Genomic DNA, 14,344 nt, shown 5'->3' with positions numbered 1-14,344 from the left:
TTTTGTTGAAAATCTAGAGTTTTGATTCTACTGAGCAAAAATTTGGCTTTATTTTGTTTTAAATTATAATAAAATGTTGTGCCTTTCTTGTAGTTTCCTTGTGCCCTTTATTGTAATTTTTCCCATTTTATCGTTTGATCAGATTTATCTTCTTCGGTGCGAAAGAAAACACAGCATTTTTGCGTTCAATTTCTTCTTCACCGACATCTTTCTCTTCTTCTCTCTTCACCGTCAAATTCATCCCTCACTGTCGGACTGCCCTCCTTGCTGTCACGATTCTCCTTTGCTCGCCGAATCTCGCTGTCGTCTTGCTCATCTCTTTGCCATCTAGAGTTGCAGTAATTTCTGCCGCTGCTTCACGTTTACCTATCGTCCTCCTCTGTCTTGTGTCTGCGTGTGCGTAGGTGTGTTTGTTCTTCATTTTTCTTCCCTTTCAGCTGCTGGCTGTTGCGTGTAGGTGTGTGTAAGCTCATCTTCTCTTCTTGTTTCATTGTTGTTGACTGTGAAAGTTTCAACCCTCAGCTCCCTCAATTTTCGTTCAGCTCGCCTCCTCCCTTCGGTTGCCATTGAATCTGAGTTGGCATCCTTGCCATTCTGGCTTCCATGAAGAATCATTTGAATTAAACCACTTGTTTCCTTGTTTCTTTGTCCTACGGTATGCCAATATTCCTCTTTTATTTTGGGTGCTGTTGGTTGAATGAGTGCTTGCTTACATATTCAAATTAGGATGATTTATTGGAACTTGCCTCTAAATGGAATTTGGTTTGAAAGTTAAATTAGATTGGATTGTGCTCTTGGCAAATTAAAACTTGGAAGTATTAAAAAAAAAAAACGGCAAAGAAGAAGAAAAAGATATTGTTAAAAGAGGGCTAAGAAAATATTTATTTAAGGGTCAGTTAGGATGCCTAGAAAGTATTTGTTAAAATGTCTCAAAAAGAATAATTTGGTTGAATTAAAATAGTTAATTTTTAAATAGAAGTTTAGTTATGTATGTATGTGATTGTTTGTGTTTATAGGTAATGTGGTGCTAAACTTGAGATGTTTAAGTGAGGAGCTTGGCTAAATGCAAGTTGTTCAATTTTCATATTATTAGTTTTAAAGGAAGATGTGTAAGTAGTGATTTAAAAGATTAAATTGGGGTCCTAAAGTACCTGGAGTAATTATGTTAAATTAAATGGCAGTTGTGTCATTTTATTAAGCTTAAGAAGGTACAAAAAAGATGGAAATGTCTTCTCTTGCTTTAGTTGGGTTGTTGATAGATTATTAAATTGATAATGAACTTATAATTGTATATTTTAGGTTGTAATGTTATTTTGGATTGAATTTAAATGTCACCAAGTACTTAAAAATTACTTGATAAGTGATTTTAGAATTACAATTTATTTATTAGAAAAATTATAGAATCATTTGAGATATAAGTGAGAAGTTGAAAAGGAATAAGTTTTAGAATTATTGAAAAACTATCAGATGAGTAAGTAATGTCCCAATTAATTTTTTTTACAAAGTGGTTATAAGATTTATTTAGTTAAATTTTTATGTTATTCCTTTATAAGTTGTATAAATATTCTCATCAATTTTAATTTTAAGACTCATACAATTTTTTTTACTTACCTCATTTTTATATTAATTGATTTATTATGGAATTTGCTTTAAAATCATTAAGAATTATGATATCGTTAAGGAATATTTGGATCTGACACATTATTAATAGAATATTTATTCTAATCATTTTTTGTTTAAATTTTATTATTTATGTTATAGTTATTAATACGGTGATTCGCGCATGGAGAAAATTGAAAAAAAATTGATAGTTGAATATTATATTTTGAAAAAAATGATTTTCAATGAATGTTTGAACTCCATGCAAGCTTGATTTAATTAGAGGGACTAAGTTCAGAATGTTGGATGCTAATAGTAGTTCTGTTGGCCCTCGGCATGCCATGGTATATCTAGCTAGCAAGATGCTTAGAAGGTGCTAGTCCCATGCGACAATCAATGCATGTGGAATGAAGGGATGATTATTTGTGATGATGGTACTCATGCTTATTTTTGTAGGCTTTATGCTTGCACTTGTTTTCATAGCTTTGAGCTGCGCTTGTCAGTTATTTACCCTCATAGATTGTGTGTTCACACTTGTTGGTTACTTACCCTCATGGATTTTGCATCCACACTTGTTAATCGTTCTGATAAAGTCCCATTAAAAAGTAAATTTTTGGAAACTTATTATTTTTAAATTTATTTTATTAAACAAATTGTTGTTTGATTGCATATGATTTTATATGATAAATTCTCTCCTAGATTGAATTTAAAAATTTATTGTTTTATATTAATTATTTACAAACATTTTTTCTTGGTTATATCATAATTTGAATTCCTTTTATATGATGTTATGAGTTGTATGGTTCTTCATAACCTAATAAATTTGAAAATTATTTTTTTATTTTTACAGTTATATTGTTGAGAAACTTTGTCATTTATTGCTAGTTAAAATATGTGTTTTAATTTTTCATTGATTTGTTTTATATTAAATTTTATTAATTACTACTTTTACATGTTTTATCAAGAATTTTGTTTAGGACGATACTCACCAAAAGATTTTCTTTAGCCTCAGATATTGAAATTGACACTGCGATTCTTATAGATCATTGAGGGGTTTTAGTGCTTTTTGGAAGAACGGAAGCACATGTTAGTAATTTTGTTGAAGAAAATATATATTGTATTATGTAAATTGTAACTTAGTACTCCACATATATCATAGTAAGGTCCTAGACTTATTTTGCTATTGTAAAATCTATTGGTATGGAGCCAAACTCTTTTTTGGTTTTGACTGATATGTTTTACTACTATAAAAATTTTAGGAGATCTTAATTATAGGAGAGACTCTGCCAAAATTTCTATAAAATGTTTAAAATTTTATCAACCTTATAATTATATATATATATATATATATATATCTATATTATTGATTTTTTTACTAGTAGGGATTATTTATCGATATTTTATCTTAATATCTGGTTGATTAAGGCTTATGAAATGTGAGTTTATCTCATATTCTGTGCCAGTCATACCCTTAGTATTGGGTTGTGAAACCTAGAGTATATATACTCCCTTTAGACTATAGTATGAGACATCATAACTACTTCACTGCTCTCAAAAAAAGTTAGGTTAAATAGCAATATCTTAAAATAGTTTATATCTTTTCAATTATACTCTTATTAAATATATATATATATATATAATTGTCTTAATAATGACAATTAAAATTTTAATGCATTATCTTAAAAAAAAAAGAGTATAAATGAAGTAGGGGTATGATTAAAAAAATAATTATAAAAGATTATCTACTGTCCTATATTATGAACCAAATAAGGCTCCTAGAAATTATCATATATTATGGTCTGGTGGGAGAACATATATATATATATATATATATAAAGCAAGCTAATAATCTTATAGCCTTGTGACATGAAAGCTCCTTTATAAATAGGAAGTTGCAAGTGGATCTTATTTATAACGTTGAGGGTTAAGGTTCATTTTTATCCATTAACTTATTTTTGAAAAGTGTTAAGCATCTTATATTGATAAGTGGGATAAGTTTTCCTTTGAAACATTTTTTGAATGAGCAAAAACCCCTTCTAACATGGTATACCTATTTACTATACCATTTTCTTGTAACATGGTATGTGCATGGGGCCCACACATAGTGATAAGTAGGACTCTGACCATGTACTTTGATATTAATTTGCCTCTAAATTCTTTTTCTAGAAATGTTGGGTACCTTCAAAGCTTGTTAAAATGAAATTTAAAAAATATTATTAAAATATTAAATATTTTAATACTTAATAATTTAAATATTATTATTTATAAATATTCATCCAAATTATAAATTACAAAAAAATTAATATTGATTAAATTCCTTAAAGTTTTAGGTCACCTGTAATTTTTTTGTCAACTAATGATCAATAAGTAAAATACGGTATTATTGTAATAACCCAAGTATTCTAAAAAAAAATTAAATATATGACTTTGTGTTTTAATAATAATTATATTAATTTTTGGAATATATAAAACAAGAAGGGAACTAAGCAAACATTCTTCCTATAGGTCAGAGGTTTGAATTTGGCTGAGACAAAAAAGGGATTTTATTTTGTTTTCTTGCTTCCCAAAATTACAAAACTACCCTTATCTCTATCAGATTTTTTTTACATACTTCCTTCTTCCATTTTTGATTATTCCAGAGTAGAGAGATATGGAGAGCTCTGACCAACTTTTTTCCCTGCCATGGGTTGCCGTCGTAGGTGCACCTATCGCTGGTTCATCCACCTCATTTGCGAGTTCTTCCCCTATTTCATAGCTATTCATCTGCCTCTGTCACTGCTTCAAGTATGCCTAGTCTCTCTTTCTTCCACATTGTTGTTTCGTGTGAGTGTAAATGCTTTGGGTGAGCTAAGATTTTCTTCCTCTTGCTTATTTTTTGGTCACTAATATGCTCACTCTTTTTCTTCATTCACAGTGTAGTCCTTCCTTCTTCACTGTTTGAAGTTGCTTCCTCCTTCCTCTGTCCATGCGTGTTGGTTCATCTAAGGTCAGAAGCTTCGATCTCTCCTCCTTCTCTTTGTATAATCTATGCGTGTGAGCGGTTGGGATGATATTGTTTAGATTATAAATTTCTCTCTGGTGCTTCTACTACCCATGCTGAATATGGGAGAAGAAAGAAATTCAAATTGAGCTAGAAAATCTATCTTGAGGCTTAGTAATGAATTATATATGGCTCAAAATATTTAAGCTAAGTCAATTTTATTGGGTTGGTTGATCTTGAATAGTTGTTAGAATGGATTTGAAAGAGAAGAGCTTAGGTGTGAAAATTTGAAATGTGTGCCTATAAGATATTTGTTACAATGCTTGTTAGAGGAATTAAACTTGAATTTGTGAGTATTTGAAATTTTATTGGTTCTTGGGATTAGAATGGTTATTGGTAAATTATCGGATGTTTTAAATCAAATGGGTAGAAATAATGCGCCTAATGTATTTGGTGCAAAGCCTGAGAGAAAATTTTGTCTCAAGAAAAATAGATTGGCATGGTTAGGACAAATTAGAGGAAACCATGAATGATAATATTGGGACCATCTCTAAAGCATAAATTTAGTTTTGAAATTTTATACGATGATGGTTAGTTGAAATTATATAATAAATGAAAATTTATTAAAATTATATTTATTTATATCCTTATAGGGTGTGTGGAAGAACAGGACCCTGACAAGAATTAAAGGAAGAGTATCTTTGGGGAATTGGGAACTTCAATGAGTAAGTGAATAGCATTCCCTTTAATTTATTTTAATAGACTTTTACTGAAATATTTTACTCTTGTGAATTACCTTAGTTTTGGAAATTATGGAATGTTGATGATATGCACATTTATTTCCTCAAGAAATATAATTCCAAGATTTATCAAATCATTTTTGATTTATTAAAATTTAGAAATTCTTGGTTACTCAATTAAAGCAAGCTTGTACATTATTTATGAAATATTATTTTCAACAAGTATTAAATTGAAAGTTGAAATGATTCATGTGAGTTAGATATTGAAAATGTAAATTGTATTTCAAAAAGTGATTATTTTTCTCACATGTTCAAAATGTGATTTTTAAGAGGACTCTAAATAAAACACTGCTACTAACGACAGTTCTATTAGCCCATAGCGTTGTGGTTCATAACTAGCTAGTTTGTATCGTGGGCTTTGTTCTCACATTGGTTGTTCGTGCGCTTTGCTTTCCCATTGGTTATTCTTGGGCTTTGCACTCATGTTTGTTTCATGGCTTCAGCTGTGTTTGGTTATTTACCTTCGTGGGCTATGTTCCCATGTTTGTTTCATGGGTTCAACTATGTTTGGTTACTTACTCTCATGAACTGTATGTCCATGTTTGTCTTTATGGCATGAGTTACATTTGGTTATTTATCCTTATGGACTATGTGTCCACGTTTGCTACCTATTCTATTAAGTTTTCATAAATGCTAAATATTGATTAGCATGTGTTTTTGAAATTTTAACAGTTTTGGTTAGCATGTATATTATTTTGATCTATGTATGAATAAATCATTTTCTTTAAACATGTTGGAAAAAGTGTTTCTAATTCACTCTCATTTATGATTACGATCATAATTTACACACTTATGAAGTTAGTATGTTCAATTATCATCTTTTCAGATAGTTTGTCCAATTATTTAGGTTTATTAATTTAATTCTTTTAATTTTATTTTTAGGGATGCTATTCACTGAAAAAATTTATTTTGGTCTCAGATTCATTAGCAGACATCGATCCTACTGTCCACCTCAAAAAGGGCAATACACTTATAATGGGTGGAATTTTTGTTTGGTATTGTTACTTTTGATGTAAATATTTCTTATTCATGTATTTTAAATTTAGAACAAAGATCAGTTGCTCCGCATATATTATTGTTAGACTTTATTTTAGTTTGTATATTGTTTACTGGCAAGAAAGAGCTACGCTTCTAATTGATACTATAATTTGTAAAATTTTTATGTTGTAGAATTTTTAGGAGATCCTATTTATAGGGAAGGTTTTGCTGAAATTTTTACAAAAACGTTAATATTTTGTTATGATAATTAGTATTCAAAATTGTTAGAAGTTTCATATCATCTGATTCTATTTTTGAAAAATAGAATGAATTTTCATTTTAGAACTTACGGGAATGTGTGAAGTGCTTTGCATTTGTGCCAGTCACCCTCTATTTTCAGGGCATGACAATTATCATCCTATTAATATATTTTTAAATTATAAATATTTTATTTTATCAAATTTAGAGCTCTATAAATAGAATTAGGGTTTTTATTTATATATAACTTTTAAGTATTATAAAATAGAACTCAATAATAAAAACCATGTCACATTTTAGGAGAAAGTGTAACACTTACCTCGAGTGTTATCCAAAAATCATATAATTCAAATAAACTAAGTGTGGTTAAGGAGTTGATCCTTTAACCAAGTTAGGAAACAAATCATTTAAATCACAAAATAGATACACCATTGCAAAATAAAAATTTAAAACCTTTTTTTAAAAAATTATTGGTTTTACCTATAGCGCACGGAAGCAAGCTAGGTGAAAGCGGGGTAAAAAGATGTTGTCATGACAGTATTAAATTGCTATCATGACAGCCCTCCTTAGCCAATTTTAGGGTGGCGCTGTTCTATCATCCAGTCTCCGATTGAAGTAATTTTAAAGTTCACACATCATTTTTAATTATTACTAGTAGTGCACCAAATTTTAAAAAGATCTAACGGTCGGATTAAAAATTAAACATTTTACAAGTTTGGTCATTTTTGCTATCATGATAGCTTTTTATCTGTCATGGCAATACCTCCGGAGTAACTTTCAGAGTGCACCATTTCATCATCCGACATCCGATCAGAGTGATTCTATAGCCCACACATCACATTCAAAAGGTACTACAAGCGTACCAAATTTCAAAAAGATCCAACAGTTGGATTAAAATTCATGCATGTTGCAACATTAACATTGTTACTATCATGATAGCACTTTTGCTGTCTTGACAGCTCCTTTGGACCAAATTTCAAAGTGCGCCGTTTCTCCAGCCGGTGTTCGATTGACATGATTCCAAAGCCCACACGAAGCTTATAAAAATTTTTACTTGTGACCTAAATTTTAGAGAAATCCAATAGTTAGATTGAAATTTGAACACCCGGATGCAAAAGCGTAGCTTTTTAGTAAAAACTATTTTCAAAATTGTCTAAATTTCATCCTAAGGGTCACAAACTTGTGAGAACACCTTAGACACGTCAAATAGGACTAAAAAAACCTTATAGAACATTTAAATAATAGAAAAACTCCTTATACCAAATTTTGACCACCTAGGTGCCATTTTTCAAAATGGACCCTAAGCCCCTAAAATACACAAATCACACAAGAGTGGCCAAAAATCAATCCAAATACCATGTATTTATATAAATAAATATGATAAATATTTTTACTTGGCTCAGAGATCCCCATAGGGCCCATGCAGCCATTCTCTCTGTCTAAGGTATATGTTTGCCTTTAGCATACAATTCAAAATGCAGCTACTTTGCAATTGCGTGTAGAATCACACCTATTCACATATATATACACACCAAAATAAACATTTGCTTGTAGTGGAAACTTGGTCTATCAAATAAATCCATCAAAACCACATACCATAACCAAGTTAAACATAAGACTACAAGCAGCAAAAATTCATATACAAGCACACAATCCACACATATGCACATATATGTATAATCACATCTTACTGGCACCCTAACTTAAATACATTACAATATACTTGCTCAAAAGAAAGGGGTTGCAGATCTTTACAATCCACAAGCAAACCCCTAGCTCGGCTCTTTTTCCCGTCCACTACTAGTTCCTTTGCCTGGACTTAGAAATATTGAAAAGAAAGGTGTGAGATAACCACAGTCTCTTAGTAATAGAGAAATCTATATTGATTATTACAAAGTAAGTCATAATCAAATAAGCAAATAATAAATTCAATGTAGTATATAATTTAGCCATTTAAAATGCATGAATGCATGACATAAGACGGTATGGCCTTTCATGACCAACAAAATGCCCCCTGGCACTCTTTAACTCGCAGGTAAACCTTATACTCATTTGTACCTCCATAGGCACAAAACATAATCCAAGGCATGATCTAATCCACAGAACTGCCTATGCCCCTTTGATGTGAATCCTAAGCAATCAAAGCTAACTCTCTCCTAGAGCCAGCCCGACTTACTCTCCATGTAAGGGCTACTTTGGCTTAGGCACTCAACCTTATACTATATATGTCAGATTTCCTACCCCACTAGAAGGTGTTGAACACTCAATACTCTAACCACTTTAGTATAATGAGCCCACAATATGTAAGGCAACACTGAGTATTGTAGTGTGCCATAGAATATTACAAGTCCACACCTTCTCATTGGTGAACTCCCACCGGGATCATGCCTTTTACTATTATCTACCTTTCCTGAGTATTGATCACTTCAATACTCTAACGTAGTATAACATTTATAAATCTCCCTTAAACTGTTCCTTAGCCTATCTAAGGTACCTAACTTAGTTATACTTCTTTAAGTGCAACTTCTATTCTTTATGATTACAATACATGCAAACAAATCTCGTTTCCATAAAAACATTGTTGTTAAACAATTAGAAAACATATTTGCACTATAATCAAAGTAGTACCCCATAACCCCTTATAAAGCACATTTAATCTTTTAAAACATGTAATGCATGATAACTAGTAAAATTTATTTGAAAATATCTAAACAATATAATAAGAAATATAAATTCCCCTGTTACCTCAACCTTTTAGAATTAAAAGGGTTCCTCTTGTACAAAATAGGACTTGGCTTGTTTCTTAACTTTTGAACAAATTCCACCAATAATCCCTACAACATATAAGTGATCCACATCACTTATCATGACAAATAGTATTAATGAAGACTATAACTCATACCACACTTGGGTTAATGAGTCATAATCCATCCTAATTGTCCATATATTAAACTAACCATTTATCTAGTATCACTTAACTATCAAAACTATTCATTAGCCATCGCTAGGCTAATTTTCAATTCATATAATTTTTAATCGGTTAAAAACCTTCATTTTGTGTCACCAACTTTCACCATTAGCCCTTATAATAAAAACCAAACCTTAATTTAAATCTTATTAGGCTCAAATAGCAAAATTATAACTAAATCAATAGATTTAAACCATTGAGGAGCAAAACCCAACATCTTGGAATTTGACTTTTACCCTAAAACTCCATTTTTCATCCAATTACCCGCTTAAAACATTAGGGCATCATGTAGAAACTTAAAACAACCTTCCAAGGACCTAAGGAAACTAAAGTTTACAAGAACAAAGCCTTTGGAATCAAAATTTAAAAATTTTCTCTCCCAAAAACTCAAGAAAACCAAGAGGAAAGGAAGAGGATTGAAGTAGGGAGTTTACCTACAGTATAGCTGAGCTCGCAATAGTCGTAAAGCCTCATAAATTCAAACTTAACTCTCTCTCTTCCTCTTCACTTCTTCCTCTCTTTCGTCTCATTCGTGCGATTCTTTCCTTGTTTCTTTCTTTTCATTTATGCGTTCTATTTTTCCTTTTAAAACTACTGATCTAACACTTTAGAGAAAATTACAAGAAAGGGCCCAACATTTTTTATTATAGCACAAAAGCTTGGGTCAACTTTGGTAATTTTCTCGTAGTTAAAAATAAAATAAAACTAACTTTTGCTGAGAAAAATTCAAACTCTGAACCTCTATCAAATTATTCTTAATTTTAATTTAATTATAAATATTTTATTTTATTTTTAAAATAAATTTGAGTTTTAAAATTTCGGAATGTTACAAAAAGTAACATGGTTTCTTGATATTCCACGTCGCTTTTCTGCTAAAAAGTGACTTTGTTTCAAAACATAGTTTCTCCACATCTCTCTTTTTGAAAAAGTGGCATTGTTAATCTTTTCTACATCACAAACAATGTGATGTGAATAAGACAAATTTCTAAGTCACCCAAATCCCTTACAATAAGGATGTGAAATGCCCTAAAAAGTGATGTGAAAAGCCTGTTTTATGGTAGTGAAGGCCATCATGACAATAACTTCCCTTGAGAAGATCTTAAATGTCACTCATCCAAAATTAATCTATTGGATTATAACTTCAACATGGACAAAATTTCAACAAAATTAACTATTATTAATCAAATGGGCTCCAAATAATAATTTTCAATTAATTACTCCTCTACTCCTATTCATAAGATAATATTCACTAGTCCTTCAAGATTTTTTAAAAAATTTAATGAAATATTTAAAACTCATTTCAAAAACAAATTTGTCTCTCTTTAACTCCTATCTTAATTGATAGCTTTTTCATCTTTTCTCCCTCCCTAATGAACAATTCTATCAATCAAATGGTGATTTTGGAAAGTTGTAGATTAGAATTCTATTGCAAGCATTTAACTAATTGTAACTATTTTTTAATCTCATGAAAATAGTTGATAATGCCTTCTTATAAGAAAGACACATGAAGTATTGAAATTCAAATTTTGAATTCCAGTTTGTTCAACTCTTCAATGACAAAAGCGGAATCAAAATTTCTTTCTACCCACACTTTAATCTCAATACCATGATTGTCAAAATTGAATAAGACTAGTCAATCTGACTGATAACTAGCCTTTGGTCTAATCTAGCTAACCATAAGAACCATAGGAAAAGTAAATTAACTAAGACAGAGTTGGTCAAAACCAATGAAGATTGATAAAACTGATCGAGAATCAATTTTTCACTTTTGTTTGAAAAATCTCAATAGCCCAAAACAATACTATTTTATGTTTTTATATGTCTTGTGATTGTGTGTGTGTGTGTGATGATTCAATGGTAGTTTTTATTAATTATGGAAGCTTGTATTAGTTTGTTACACAATTAATGTGACATACTCCCTCTATTTTTAAATATAAGGAAATTTAAACTAACTCACATAGTTATTAAAAAAAAGAAAGTTCATTAATCATAATAATTATGTATAAAATTGAAAAGTTTAGACTAAAATATCTTGTAAATCTTGGTAATTTGTGATTAAAACAAATAGTATTTTGTTATAATATTGGTAGGATGAATCATAAACTTTCCATGTATTATAAGAAGCATGAATAAATATTGTCTTAAATATTTTTATTTTGCTTGCATATTCTTTAAATTTTATATTATGTTAATTAAAATGGATCCAACCATGCAAGGTTCAATACCCAACATGTTGAATGCCTGCTTAGTTCTTCAACCTTGAAAATGATTGCTATGAGCCTTGAAAACTTTTCCAATCACATTAGTCACAGCATGGGAATTTACAAGTTGCAACATTATATACTGGGCAGAGAACTCCCAGTCGTGCTTTCTACATTCTACATTATATAAAGGCTGTGAGTTCTTTGGCCTTTTATAATGTTGCAATTCCCATGATTGTCAATATCGGTGATGTCATTGATTGAATCTAGTTAGCATATGTTTTTTTAACCTCACATTTTAAAAAGTTTTCAAGGGTCAGATCATAACAATTATTATCAATGTTGTAAGAAGAACTAATTAAGGAGGTATTCAACCAGTTAGGTTAGGTCGAGTATTAATTGTGATTGGACCGATTTTAATTAAAATAGTATAAAATTTAAAGAATATTAATTATTCTCACCAATATTATAACAAAACTATTTGTTGTTACGTTCATCACATATCACCAAAATTCACAATGGCATTTAATCTAAATTTTTTTAATTTCATATATAATTATTAGGATAAACAAACTTTGTTGAGCCATGTGACTTGGTTAAAATTTTCTTATATTCAAAAATAGAGAGTGCGTTAGATTAATTTTATAACCAAACTAACGCAATTAGGCTCCATTATTAACAAAATTATCATTGAATCAGCATCATCATCATCATCATCATCATAATCTATATATATATATATATATATTTTATATATAACAATAGAGAAAAACCAATCACAAGACATATAAAACATAAACTAGCATTGTTTTGGATTACTAAGATTTTCTTTTGAAAAAAATAAAAACTCAATTCTTTAACAATTTTATCAATTTTCATTAGTCTTGTCAAACTCTGTCCGGTTCACTTTTCCTCTAGTTCTTAAGGTTGATTGGACAAGACTAAAGGCTAGTTACTAGTTAGGCTAGCCAATCCAATTCAATTCTAACAATCATTGTTATTATTTTTAAGCTATTTGATGACCTATTTGAGATAGAGATTGAGATTGAAGTTTGACGAGGCAGAAATCTTGATTCCACTTTTGTTATTGAAGAGTTGAACATATTGGAATTCAAAATTTGAATTCCAAAACTTCTGTTCTCTTTTTTATAGGAAGCCCTTGTCTACTATTTTCATGGGATTAAAAAAATAGTCACAATTAGTTAAATGTATTTTTTATGGTTAATATCAGATTATTAGTGTTTACTTTTTTAAAATTTTAACTTGAACTAAAATCCAACCCAAAATCCAAAATACTTTAATTCCTTTCTCAAATTTGCCACTATTAAAAAGTCAAATGCATATACTGGTGTTACATAAAGAATGATATTTTAAATAATTTTAGATACAAAATTTTTGTTTTTCATTAAAATTAGTTACTTTTAATTATAGACATTGATACAATTTGTAATGAAATTTAACTCATGTTACTTACAAATGCATGTACTATGATATTTATTGAAAATGAATTTTGAATATTTAATAACCCAAAAATTAAAAAAATAATAATAATAAGTAAATATATAAGTTGGTGTTTTTATGGTAGTTATATTAATTTTTAGACAAATATAACAAGAAGTGAAGTTGGTGTAGTGGAAGTATGTAAACCACTCAATCATTAAGTCTAAGGTTCGAGCCTATTGAAGCACAAATGGAGGGGGTTTGTTTTATTATCATTATACACTCTCCCTCATCAGATAAATTTTCTCTTTTCTTGTTCTTTATTTAGACATGATATGCATAGAGAGAGAGAGAGAGAGAATTTTGGAGTCTTCAATCTTGCTCTCTACTCCTCTACCATCACCGATCTTTTTCTTTCCCTTCTTCATTCCTTGTTGTCATCGACATTTGAGGAGGCTGAACCAAAACGGTAGAACCCTGGCCTATAGTATATCAGCATCTTCCTCTCCTCTGTTCCTCAATATTACACTTGATCTCTTCTACCTTGATTGATGAAGAAGTAGAGTGAAGAAAACAGATCCTAAAGTCTTCCAATTGCTCGTGAATCTCTTGGCATGTTTATGCTTTATTGTTGACTGCTCATGAATCTCTTCATCCTCTTTGTAAAGTCCCTTCTTAATCTGGACTTTACCATTCCTAATCACACAATCAACAAACACAATCACATATTATTAAAGTAACAGCCCTTGAATTGTTTTCAAAATATAGGATTTTGACTTTGTAAAACATATATACAAATAAGAGGGCTAATAGAAGTGCAATTACAATCATAAGACTTAATAAAAACACAACATCTTTTCCCCTTAGAAAAGTGCTATAAGCCGTAAATCTCACCACCATGTGCTGCGGCATGTGTCAGGGAGCCACGAGCTTTGTTCTTTTCTATTTCATGCGCCGCAATGTATATGATAGCAAAATCTACTGTCATATGACAATTTAACTGGCAAACTTCTGCCACATGCCATTTCCACATCTGACATCCGATTGGAGTGATTCAAGTACCTACATGAAACTTATAATGTATTCTATTTAATGAGAGAAGTTTGGACTCAATTTGATG

General features: G+C 30.2%; 1 long non-coding RNA gene across 1 annotated transcript; it reads left to right on the top strand.

Annotated features, from left to right (window-relative positions):
• The first annotated feature begins 4,288 nt into the window (after positions 1–4,288).
• Positions 4,289–5,300, top strand: LOC129317891 (uncharacterized). The gene is made up of 3 exons (XR_008595083.1): positions 4,289–4,383; positions 4,514–4,585; positions 5,233–5,300. It is a non-coding gene; the product is annotated as an uncharacterized LOC129317891 (long non-coding RNA).
• The last annotated feature ends 9,044 nt before the right edge of the window (positions 5,301–14,344 follow it).

Source organism: Prosopis cineraria, unplaced genomic scaffold (assembly GCF_029017545.1).
Source record: "Prosopis cineraria cultivar Desert tree isolate PC_DT_omini unplaced genomic scaffold, ASM2901754v1 PC8, whole genome shotgun sequence".
NCBI classification, from domain to species: Eukaryota; Viridiplantae; Streptophyta; class Magnoliopsida; order Fabales; family Fabaceae; genus Prosopis; species Prosopis cineraria.
This window is presented reverse-complemented; position numbering and strand designations above follow the sequence as displayed.